Below are 13,269 nucleotides of genomic sequence, written 5' to 3'. Positions count from 1 at the left end.
TGGACAAAATACTAACAGAAAAGCATTTTGCTCGACACCTTGACAAATGTAATTCCATGTAGAAACATGCGTTTAAATAAAATATTTTACCAAAAAAGTTATTCACGCTTTAACTTGACAGACTGTACCTGGACATCTTACTTAAGAAAGACACCTGAGAGGTCACTTAAATAAACCAAACAAGGACTTTAAGTAATAAATAAACACGATGGTAATTTAATAATTAATTAAATGCAATCAAATACAAGAAAGAGTAACACCGCGCCTGTCATAACTGCTAATTGACGATTTTAATAACACACACAAAAAAAATATATAAGCCCGTTCGCCGAGTTGAAGGGATCGAACGAAAAGCGGTTATACACTATTTCTGCCCTGGAGCGTTAAATAATCCGATTTTTTGGCATCTACTGACGCCATTAAGAGAATACAAAATTCAATACTTAAAAAAAAACATTAAAAATAAATAAAATATGTAAGCCGCCGACCTTGCGACTAATTCAAGTCCATGGATGTAGCAGCTCGTTTCACTCAAAAATCAAAAAGAAAGCACAGACAATCCGTATACCACTCTGTGGCGAAAACTCTACAGAGTTACGAAGAGTAAAGGAAACACTTCCTCACACGAGGCTCGAACGACGAAATACAACGAGTTCGCTCGTCTCGGTAGCACGCAGGCCGCCCAATCTCTCCCCTCCTGCGCAGGTGGACGAGATGTGTCTTCTGCGTTATCGCATTGTAATGGCCTATGGAGGGAGATTTCGGGACCATACTGCCCAATAGATGGTGATAGTGGTGCTGCCACGAATCCTCACCGGTGAGATTTGAATCACCACAGGTACAGGGTTTGAAATGCGGAAATCTCATCCACATTCAACCCCCGGTGAACAACCCACGGTTGCGCCTGCACCTGTGCGACTCCAACCCGCCTTGCTTTTTCGTTATTCGTAGCGTTGGTCCTTGACGAAAATGGTGCTCCAGGGAGAACCACTCTCTTTTCCTTTCTCTCGCACTCGAAATTCGGCGAATTTCATGAAAAATCAAACAAGTACCCCAAAAGAATTAACAAGAGTGACTTCCTTTTTTATCTTATAAAAAGTCCATATGACAGTGTGTTTTACAAAAGTATAAATGTAAAACATTTTAGAAAAAAATAAAGAAAACGTTAAAAGAAATAAGATAAGTTGGCCCTCGTTCGAGCCTCAATAGGCTGTTTCTTAAATGGTTATTTCCTCCAAGAGGGGAAGAGCTGTTTACAAATAAATAAAACAAAAAAACATGCACAAAGTAATTTGCAGGTGAAACCTGCAACATTACACTATAAGACCTGAATTTTGTTAGTTCCCAGACAATGCCAAATAACTATTTTTTAGTTGTGTAATAAGATAATTCAGACCCTTTTAACGTTTGACGCGCAAAGGATATTGGTAAGCGTTACTCCTCTTTAGTCAATTGAAAAAGAACAGCCCCGAGTGCTACATCACTGGCATCAGTTTGCAGGTGAAATGGTTTGCTTAAATCAGGATATGTTAATATTACAAACTCGTAGAACAGTACCTTTACTTTTTTGAAAGCATGGTGCTTTTCAAGATCCCAAACCCATTTGCTTCCGACTCTAAGTAATTCGAGTAAGGGAATTATTTCTTTTGCATGTTCCTTAGTTCAAGATCATTCAGATGTTGTGACGTGTCCTGTGACGTACATAGCATATCGTCTATGAATATAATTACAAACTTTCCTTTTGCCCTTATAATCAAATCAAGAGCCCTAGCTAGAGCCGCTGTGCTCGTTTTAAGTCCAAATGGCGTTACTTTAAATTCATAGCATTTTCCTTTATATAGGAGTGCCGTATATTTTATGGAATTATAGGATGCAACAGCACCTGCCAAAAACTACTTACAAGATCTAATGTTAACATGACTTTCGCTCCGGCGAATCTCTGAAAAAGAACTTCGGTAGGTTCTGCGCATTCGTAAACATTAGTCATTATTTGGTTTAGCTTGACAGCATCTAACCATATGCGGATTGATCCATCTTTTTCTTATTATTACTAACGGGTTAATATATGCACTATTTAACCTTTGAATAATCCCTAATTCCAATCTTTTCACAATTTCCTCTTTCATTTTACTTCTTAGAAACATAGGTACCGGATATGTTCTCTTCAAAAAGATCTTTTATTATCTATGCTCAGCTCCTGTCTATATACCGAAATTCCACCTGGTTCTTTTGCAAATACTTCTTTATAACGCACTTGTAGCTTCCTCTACTGTTAAAAATTTTCCTAAACAATTCAAGTCTTTCTCCTTGAGAATTTTCGGGATTACATATCAGTCGTATATTTTTTGGATCTTTATCTATTAATTTCACTTTTATTGTTTTCTCTTTATCTTTTAATTCAATAATATTTTCTTCAAAGTCAATCTTACTTTTTAATTTTTTCAATATGTCAACTCCAATTATGAATTCTTCATTTCATTTAGAAACTATTAAAAATACGTAAGAGCCATCCTAGTTTCCCGTTTTGAAATTTGCATACACTTGTTCTTTCAATTTTATTGGTTTTTTACATGTAGGGCCTACTATACTGGTGTCCACTATTGATAATAATTTGCACTTTCTGAAGGCTTCAATATTATTTTAAAAAAAGTCTCAGAGATACATATGACCTCACTGCCTGTATCTATTAACGCTTTTTTATTTATGTTTTGTATTCATATTTGTAATATTGGACATTTATCAAGAGGTTTTGTTATCTCGTTATCTTCATTTTCTAATAAGTTTCCACGCATGTCTAACGGAAGAGGATTTTTTAAATTAATAGGCCCTGGATTTGCTTATATCGTTTTACATTAAACCAACTCGAGGATCGAGCATTTCCCGATTTCTCATAACTATTTAAACAATCTTCTTTTTCAACCTTATTTTCTATGCGGCGCGTACGCTTTACTCCATAGTTATTTTGGGGTATTTTGCTCGTCCCATTTGTTTTCTATACTCCGTTTTCTACACTTCCAATTAAAGGTTTCTGATATCTATTATTTTAAAAATTATTGTTATTTGCATAGTTAGATCTATTGGACCATTGGCCATTTTTGTTTTGATAATTACGAGCATGGTCAGCGAACGCATCGTAATTAGGTTTTTGATTGTCTATAGTTGTGCGTTGATGATTTTCATGTTAATGGTTTTCACCCGCGTTATTATGAAAGCCCCGGTATTGTTGACTTTCAAAACCCTGACTTCTTTCATCATAATGTCGTAGGGTATTATAACTTGGACCTTGATTTTCATGGTAATCTCGACTATTGTAACCGGGATTTCTATCCAAATACTTATTTTTGTATCTCGGTTCAAAATTTTCATAATTTTCCTTTTCGCTGATCATACTCAAGATTATTTTTATATTGATATTCACGTGAGTATCCCTGATTTATATATCTATCATTTTCTCAAAAACTGTTTCTAATATCACGACGATAATTTTTATGTTTTTATATTTCTAATGATAAACGCGGGCCTAACTTCCTCATCAAAATATCTCGCTAAGCTCTTTATTATTTCGCATTCAGAGGGTGGTGGAATTAGATCTCTTATATTAATTATTATTATAAACGCATATTCTGATCTCGAAAATTTTCCGGGAATATAATAGACATATCGTAAATCTTCTCCAATTTTGAACCTTATATCATCGTTCCAGAATTTTTTGTAAATTTTTTTTAAAAGATATAAGATCATCGCTAAGATTATCACGGACTAATTTCCACCATTCTCTGGACATGCCTTCCAGACAGGATTCGATTACGAAAGGGAAGTCATACTTTCGGACATCTATTGCTCTTATATATTGTTCGAACTCATTTAAAAACATCATAGGAGGCTCGCGAATGGTATCCGTAAATTTAGGAATTGTAGAAGCTTGATCTTGGTGCAAACTTTAAGTTATTTGTCTTAATGAATCGACTTTTTTTTCAACATCAACGATGTTTTCTCCTAAATAACGACCCTGAGCTTCACATCGCTTCTTTTGACCAACGTTTTGTTTTTCAATTTTTTCAGTTAACGCGACTGTAAATGAGTCTACTCGTTTATTTAATTTAACATTGGCTACTTTGCTTTCAATTCCACTTTTACGAACAATCGCAATTAACCTATTTTGATTCTGAAGTGTTCTGTTGACTTCGAATTGCATTGTTTTTATTTCCGCTTCTATGCCGTTTAATTATTCCTCATCGGAGTCGACCTCTCTATTGCTAGCGTTTTGCGCAGGTAACATATCGTTCTACTTTTTATTTGAATTAATTGAAGATTTGAGATATGTCTGTAGAACTATTCACAAGATTGACTTTTGATCCACTAGTATTTTCCAAAATTCTTTGATTTGAATCATGATCGCTACGGCTTTGTGAATCTTCGAAATCCCATACATCCGTCAGTTCATCAAGTACTATTTTTTCATTTTGCAAGAATGACTTTGATAATTTAATGCTTCTTTTAATTTTCCGTCTTGGATTATTTTCAAGAGCTTCCTTATCTTTCATTTTTGGAAAATGATTTTATTTTATTTCTTAAAGTTTAATTTTAATTTTAATTTTAAGTTTTTTTTCTTCAAAATTCGATTTTAATTACCCAAAAAGGTATATTTTAATTTGATCATGCAAATGATTTGCTATACTCGTTAAGTTAATTGATTTTTGCGCGTGGATTTATATTCTCAATTAGCCTTCCTAATGTATTTGCTTTGACTGATGTTAATGTGTTTTTATCACTTGGCAATAATATCAGTCTAAAATTCAATTAATTCATCATCATGAGTTTACGACCTGTCTATATTCGAATACAACAGTCCCGTAATATATGCGACGCGACGGGCTACGCAATGTTTATATCTGAGGAATGTCTCATTTCTAATTATCGCATTTTTACTTTTTACTCTTTTAATTTTTACTTATTTTTACTTTTTAGACTTAAATAAAATCGTCTCGAGTTTTTCGTTCATGAGATTAACTCATGAAACTTCTCATTGCTCTTTTTTTAGTTTATTCTCGTCAGGAAGTTGGCACTGAGTATGCACGTCGGTATCAATCCTGGAAGGACGATAAGCCTGAAACGTAATACTTTATGATTAACAAGCGAAAGGAAAGAAACTCTGTCAATAACCTGGGGTTCCGAATTTACTTTATATTGTAACTCTGTTTTCACAGAAGCGAGAATAAAATTACCTTATTATATTCCTAATTATCTTTTTTTATATTTATTTTAGATAACCGAATAGTATTTTGATGTACCTAAGATTGACATAAATTTTACATTATTTTCCCCTTTTTGAAGAACTGAGGAACTTATTTTAAGTAGAATTTAGAAAGTGATACGTCCTTCTGTGCAAATGTTATGTGCAAAATTTGCCCACGGAAGTCAGTTTCCCTTACCTAACAAACATTAATTGTTGTGAAAATAAATCTGCGTTCAGTGTTTAGTTGTCCCTCATTTTTCTTAGGCGATTAAAAGAAAAAGCTACCTTTTGAGATGCTTGACTTTGAATTAGAAATACATAGTCCATTTTGGGAATTTCTTCAATTCCTTAGGATCATAGATTTCTATATCCATACTAGTAGAAAAGTTCGCTGGATGGTCACCTTTAAACTTTTGACTACCGTCGTAATCTTCTTTGTTTGAACACCTTATTATATCAGCTCCCGTGTGGTGATGGGTTACCCATAAAATATATGGTCAGAAGAATATTTGTGCACCATCCGCAGAACTTTCCTTACAAAAAAACCGCTCGCATTTCCTTCACTGCAAATCGAATCTCAAACTACAGAACATACTGGCATCCTTGAGTTTCCAAAAGAATGGGTCGTGCAAGCATCTTTTCTAAAATTCAAGATCCCTAGAGTTCAGTCACGTAAGGATGCACCTTAAAAGTTTTGAACTAATTTTATATATATATTTTTTTTATTTCAGTAATTTAAGTAAAAGCAATTTATTTTAATCGCTCCTCCTAAACTTTATTCTTTGGTAGCGTGGTACCATTTTGATTTTGAATCTAGTCAGTGGTGAAAAAAAAGGCGCGAAATTGCGAATCTAAAATTTCTGTGGAATAGCCCATATATAGATTTAGAATTCAACCCAACTATGAAAATTTCGTTAAGCAATGAGGGCTTCAGCTCCATACCTACCCTCCCACTTTATCACAAGTCTAACGTTTACACGTTTTCGTACGTTGTCCATCGGTTTTCAGCAGGGAAGCAGCGGATAATGTGACGCACATGTTGTAAAAAGCTCCGTTAAAAGTTAAGTATGCTTAAAATTGTAGTAAAATAATATAGATCACGTAAATTAATATCTTATTCACCCTATGTGTATGATTATTATTGAATTTACGTCTAGTAAAGTAGTTAATTATCAAGTTTCACAAAAAGTGTGCCATCGCCAAGTTATCCTTCCTGGTTAGCTAATGTGGCGCGCTCGTAGTGCCATTTTGGAAAGGAAAGTAAAAGCTGTTCACTGAGTTCAATGAAATTAATTTTAGGTAAGTGATGGGTTTAAATAATTCCTTATAAATTGTGTGCAACTAGAACGTTCTATATTATGTTCTTTTAATCCGGAAAGATGCTACTGTACAATTTCACTACTTTTTGGTCACTTTAGAAATACACAAATAAAACCAAAAAATAACTTTTCATAACAAGAATTGAGTGATTAGCTTTATTCAGCATATATTTTCACTATACAAAACAGTAGAAATAAAAAAATATAGTACAGTATATATCTCTCGCTGTATATAAATCAGTTCTGTAAATGAGGATGTGCCACATTACCCGCCGCTCCCCTATACTGCATTTTTCATCATTTTAAAAAGGTTCTTCTCAAAATCATTTTTTGCATATGTGCTGAATGCTGTATTTAAATTAATGTAACTTTTGATCCATGTTCCCTGATTAAATTTGAGAACTCCGTGACTTTTGAGTAATACTAATCCGTGAGCCAAAGCATTTTTGAGAGCACGATAATGAAGAACGTACTTTTTCTTTGGCAGGAGTGTGGTTAGAAGCTTCTCTTGGCTTGATCCCGGTGGTTTCGAGTGTTCTGGACAGAATGGAATATAATTGTGTTGATCATGAAACTCGGGCGGATAGTACAAATCTACTTCTAGTATATATCCAATCCGTAAATCGTCAGAAACATTGAAATCAAAATTTTGAACATTAGTCACCCACTCAAAACCACTGTAAGGAAGTGGTTGTCCTATTGCCAAACCATACATGTTGTTTCCATCAAAATACATAATGTATATTATCTCACTATGTTTGTTGAATGCTGTCGTATACTTATTGTTAGCAGCAGTTATCGTTTGGGGCAGTGAGAAGATTTAGCCTCACATTTGTATGTTTGAGCATGGTATCCCATGTGAAGCCAGGAGTAGTGCGGTAATGTGCTGGATCGAGTCCATAAGCCTCGAGACATTGTTCTCAGAAACTTTTGAAGACATCGGCTAGCAGCATCACGTCAGTCTTTATGTACAGTTTTACGTACTCTCCTAATGTTGTGATATTAAATTCTGACCTTACCTGTTGTGCATGCGCGTATTCTTAATCGGAAATTGAGAAATCATTTAATCTACCAAAAATTTTGCTTTTTCTGATAATTTAGTTGCCTAAAGCTTCTCCCACGTGTCCAGGTATTCATAGGGAAGAACACCTTGACTTGCAAGGAGTTGAAATTTTTCATGATTAATATCAGAAAATATCGAATTAATAATTTTGTATTCGTCAAAGTATGATGCTGACTTTTCCAATGATGAAGCCATAAATCAAAATCAATCTATAAATCGAAATTTTATCTGAGTGCCCTAAACATATTTTGTGAATTACATGTATCTTTCTTTGATAAGAACCAAAATATTTAATTCTCCATCAAGCTAAGTTGCAATGTCGCAAATGATCTAGTGAGCATCGCACCCAATTAAGTTGCTGTTTTCAAGCGCAGGCTTTTTGTTCTGTTGTCAGTTGTTTCGTGGGAACCGGCGTGTTTAGTATATTTTTGCAAATGTTGGCAATCTCCAACAATTCGAGTGCAAAACACTTTGCCGGCTTCTTATACTCTGGACAGCACTTGTAGAAGGACAGTGCATCGTTGTAGCTACGTGTGAAGTAGAAGCCAATGTCAGGATCCTCGTGTTTGTGGAACACTTTTGTGTTTGACTGTCGAATTTGAGTTGTTCTTTCTTGTGTGAAGTCAGGCAGAGAGAAATGATACAGAATTTTTGCTTTTTCTTGATTAGGTTCTGAACGTTAATACATGCTTCTTTACCCACAATTTTCTTTGGTATGTTGATATATAAACTACCCTTCATAGGGTTTAATTTATTGATGTTCACTTCTCTTGGGAGTCCTCAACTTCGGTCAAAATCGGATGCATGGCATAATTGGTAAACCATGATTTCAAGTTCCTAGTGACAAAAACTTCTTTGTTCTGAGATTAAAAATTCTTCTCGTCTGGGTTATTTTGACAGAATTTGAGATAATATGCGATGAGCTGTGAGTTAATTTTGAAAGCCTTTTGCTTAAGCAAGGCCTTACCTTCCTGCGATGGTATTGCTCCCAATTCTTTTTTCACTGTGCTCAAGCAGAATATATACTGTTATCTTCATTGACGTTATTTTGTTCAGCGGTGCTGAACTCAAAGATTCGATGAAGTCCAACCCATCTCAAAAGAACAGCATATATTCTGCACACTCATCAAGCTACATAGTGACGTCCAATCAAAAAAATCACTATTACAGTTTTGCACTTCTCTATTTTTTCACTGTTTACTGTTCACTATTAACTTCTCGCTGCTATCACTATTCACTTTACTCTTATTACTTTCGATGTTAGTCACTCGATGATTGAAAATTGAATAACTGTGCTTCGCCTTAGTCCCTCTTTTATAGTCGAGATCCGCTTTTTGGGGGAGGATTCTCGAAGAAGTGGGGATGTTGACTGGAAAAGCAGCATTAGGTGATAGCAGTTTTATTTTAATGCCAAACACAGTAGCATGCTAGTTGTCTGGTGAAAGTAATACGTAAAAGTGAAAGTAAAAAGTGAAATTGAAAAAATTGAAAGTAAAAAGTGAAAGTAAAAAATACAAAGTTAAAGTAGAGTAAGAGTGGAAAACAATGCCTTTGGGGAAGATGGATCTTAAGGAAATAAACGCAATTGGACGTATGGAAAAAGCTGCACCTGTAGAACCGCTGTTTACGCTCACCTCAAAGAAGGAGTATGTGGTTACTAAAATTTGCAAAGTTAACATCAAGTATCATGTAAAGATTATGGTTGAAATAAAGAACCAGTTTGCAGTCTTCCTATCTAGCAGAATCATTAAGATAAGGGAGGATTCTGCCTACGAGGCAACATTTCAGAAGATGGAAGAATCGGTCTGAAATAAAAACCTATATTTTTATTACTTGGTTGGACCCTACAATCTATTCAAATTCAAATATATGGACGGACTATACTTGTTTTGTGAATATACTTGAAAGATTGTTAAAGAATATATACTAAAATATAAATCACAATAAACTCTGTGTTTCAATTAAATCACCCTACAAATTAATTTTATTCAAATTTAAGTTATGTTTGAAAGATTCAAATTTTTGCATGCTTTCTGCATTGCTATACCCATGACAAACTTTTGCGATGGAATTTTATAATAGCGATAAGTTGATTTTCATATTTTGAACGGTTGCGGCATTGTTAAAAGTCGCTCTTTCTCTCTCTTATCGAGGAATTTGTTTCAGAAAAAAAGATGAAATTTGTTATTTTGTCTAATGGCGTTGTTATACATCTACTTACCTGCAGTAGCAGAAAGTCCGCCATAGTGAAAGAGACTGGTTTAAAATTAATGAAACTTTAGAAAAATCTAAAATTTTAAAAATAAAACGATTTCAAATTTAAAAAAAAATTATTTTATTTTTAATTTACACATTATATTTTCGGACTAAAATATTTTCTTGATTTAGATTTTTATTAAGATTTTAAAGAAGTCTTCTTCTTTCTATCTGTTGGGTGGCATAATGTCTCCATTTTCCTATTCAAAATGATAGGTGGGCAGATATTTTTTGTTGAAACCCGAAACAATCAAAAAATTAAAGTAATATTTTTTAAAGTAGAAATAACATTACATAAAATAAAATATTAAATTATTATATAAATTAATATTAATATTTATGAATGAAAAAATAACATTCTATAAAATAAATATTATAAAATTTTTTAAATTGAACCTCTGTAAAGTATTTTTTCATTAATGTGTTGACAGCAGCACCATGTTTGTGTTTGAAAACGTTAACGAACTCCACTACTGATTTATAGAGCTGATAAATTCTGGAAAGAGGGGTTTATTGAGCCTCATCTTGAAATTCATGGTGTCGGAAGGAGGGTATGGCACATATCTGTCATTGAGTCTAACCTAACTAGCTTTGATAAGAGTGCAATGTCTAATGGGTGAAGAAAATGTATCTGTTAACTAAAGTCACAATTAAATATATTTCTTACAAGTGACCCTACATGAAAACACCATCGACTTATAGTACTGGGCCGCTAGCTACGGCTGTCGGGAGTGAACCAGGAAACATAAAGAGAAAACAAATCGAGAAAGTCAATCTATCCCTTTCTAATGAAAGTCAGTTGATCTTTTTCTGATGAAAGCAGATGGAAGATGGGTAGAACCAATAACCCCCCTTATAAAAGGGCAGATCGACTTCCTCAAATTGTTCTCTCTTTCTATTCTCTGAAATTTTAATAACGTAATCAATTCAATCAATTAAATAATTGCAACTTAGCATAATATATCTACATTATTTAATCATACATTAAATTTATGCTCAATATAAAAGCACTCAGGCAGAGATTTAGACTTTTACACAGATAAGCATTAGGCATCAACTCGGCTTACATTGGGCGCCAAATAAACCAGTATGAAGAGTTTTGGATTTAAATTTAAAGATAGACAATAGTTTAATTTTGTACTTCTGTTCTCTAAATTTCGTCCCTTCACTTGTCGCAGCTGGTTTCCATTCTGTCAAATCTCGAGTTTTTAAAGTACAATAACATTAAATGCAGGGTTGTCGAGTTCCAGCTAATTATATTTCCAATAAGCAGGGAAAACCGTTATCGTGCGACGATTATTATAATTGGTGAAAGTTGGATTTTTAGCATAAACTTAAAATTAGGCACCGTTTCATGTACACAATCTTTCTCTCGAAAATGACTTATATATCTAATTTTAGGTTTTTATTGAATTTTTCTCAATCTTACTTTATGTAATTCAAATTATAAATTACAAAATATTTTCGAATTATTTTTAAAAACATGTTATTGTGTAACACTTTTCAACATGGCGGCTGTTGCCGTGCACATGTGCTTGGGGATTTTTGACAGTGTCTTTATAAGACCATGTAAAATTTATCTGCACAAAAATACGTTTTTGGATTTCTTTATTTCATTCAAATCTATTCCCTCATTCGTTTACTAGGCTACAATATATAGAATAGCGGTAGTGTAGCCTGGAAAGCGTAGTAAGCTTTTCAGTGAAGCACTTGCGTCCGCTCATGTGGAGGTAACCGGACAAAACCGACATCTTGTACCCATTTTGAATGTCTCACTCCGTTACGAATCAGTTTATCTTCTGGCCAAAAAGAAAGAGGCCTTGCACGCAATGGAGACACGTAAACTGAAACAGTAAACATCTTATAGTAAATTAGTAATTGATCGGATCACCTATTAAATAGCAATATATGGGCACTGCACTATTGAAATATTTGCGAAAATGATAATTAGACACATCCAAGTAATAAGGTTGCGTTTCACACAGACCAAATGAAAAGATGCTAACTCGCGTGGTGAACTCTCAAAGCTTAAAAATCCCACATCAACTTCAATGTTTACATCAACTCCCTCAACTCAGTAGCATCTTTTTATTTGATTTTTCTGCGATGAAGCCTTGTCATTTGGACATGTCAAATTTAAACTTGATGAATCAGTTAGCAAAAATAGTAAGTAGTTATTTTGTCATTTGTGTGCCTAATCAATTACTTTTATTCATTTTTTTTTAGATTGTGACTTAGTTTTGAATTACCGTAATCGCCAGAGAAACACAGAAAATACTAAGTGTAACATTTATTTGGATTTCGAGGTAAAGATAACCTTTAACAAAAACTGAGTTAACCAACGTTTGGAGAGTAATTTTTCATGACCTGGAAGGCCTTGCAAAATTTATATCATCTGCTGGCAACCAGCAACACGTCGCATCTTCACATCCAAAAATCGTCGCTCAACATAAAACTACCGTCTAATTTATTTCTTTGTTCGTTTGCAAATCTATAATTGTTTTCTTGGACAAACAATTTGGCGACCAATTTGGGAATTGCAGCTTTTTTACAAAACAAATTTGAGAACTCTTAAACATTGTCACAATCTTTAAAGATAAATTGCAGTCTATCGGATATGATAATGCAAAGCTTCCGTTTAAAAATTTCAAACGCAAAATTTCAAGCATATGTAGAAACGTTTGAGACCGGATGTAATTTACATAGCAGCTTACTTTGACTCTATTGCGTATTTCAGTACAAGAATTTAAAGTAGTGCAGAGCGGAATTAGAATTCTTTCTGTCTCTGTCTATTCTACTTACGCTAGTAACAAATAACAGGGTCTTAAATTTGTAACGCGATTCGCCGCCACCTTAACTCTGGGTCCAAAGTATTTATCATTATAGCAACCATTGCGATGACTGATTTACACGTCCGCTAAGAAATCTCACTTTTTCTCACTTCACCATGTGGAGATAACATGAATTTTTAGAGTGATAGTTAATTCCACTCATACTTGACACCCGGAATGGCTCAGGAGCAGGTTAGTGGACTAGAGAGTCTCTGATGATGAGTCTCTCTTGGGCCACAAATATATCTTGTTTCAGCTGAACATAGTAAACCAGCGGTTTTAAAAATCACAAAACCTAGAAATAGATTTTGAAACTCATACTAAGTGGAATTGAGAGGGAGGCCAGTGGCATTTTTCACAAACTATGTCAATATTGATGAGTTAGAGCGCACAGCGAATTTCTGTCAAGAGCTCTGACTACATCGTATGAAAGCAATTGCCCTACACGCAGAATTAAGCCTAGACAAGAAGCCAACTAGTGGAATACGCACCTGGAGCAGCTCCGCAAAGAGACTAGAGCAATTGAACCAAGTTGCCTTCAGACTGGGACATCTACAAGACGGC

The sequence above is a fragment of the Belonocnema kinseyi genome, chromosome 4 (genome assembly GCF_010883055.1).
Source record: "Belonocnema kinseyi isolate 2016_QV_RU_SX_M_011 chromosome 4, B_treatae_v1, whole genome shotgun sequence".
Lineage (NCBI taxonomy): Eukaryota > Metazoa > Arthropoda > Insecta > Hymenoptera > Cynipidae > Belonocnema > Belonocnema kinseyi.
This window is presented reverse-complemented; position numbering follows the sequence as displayed.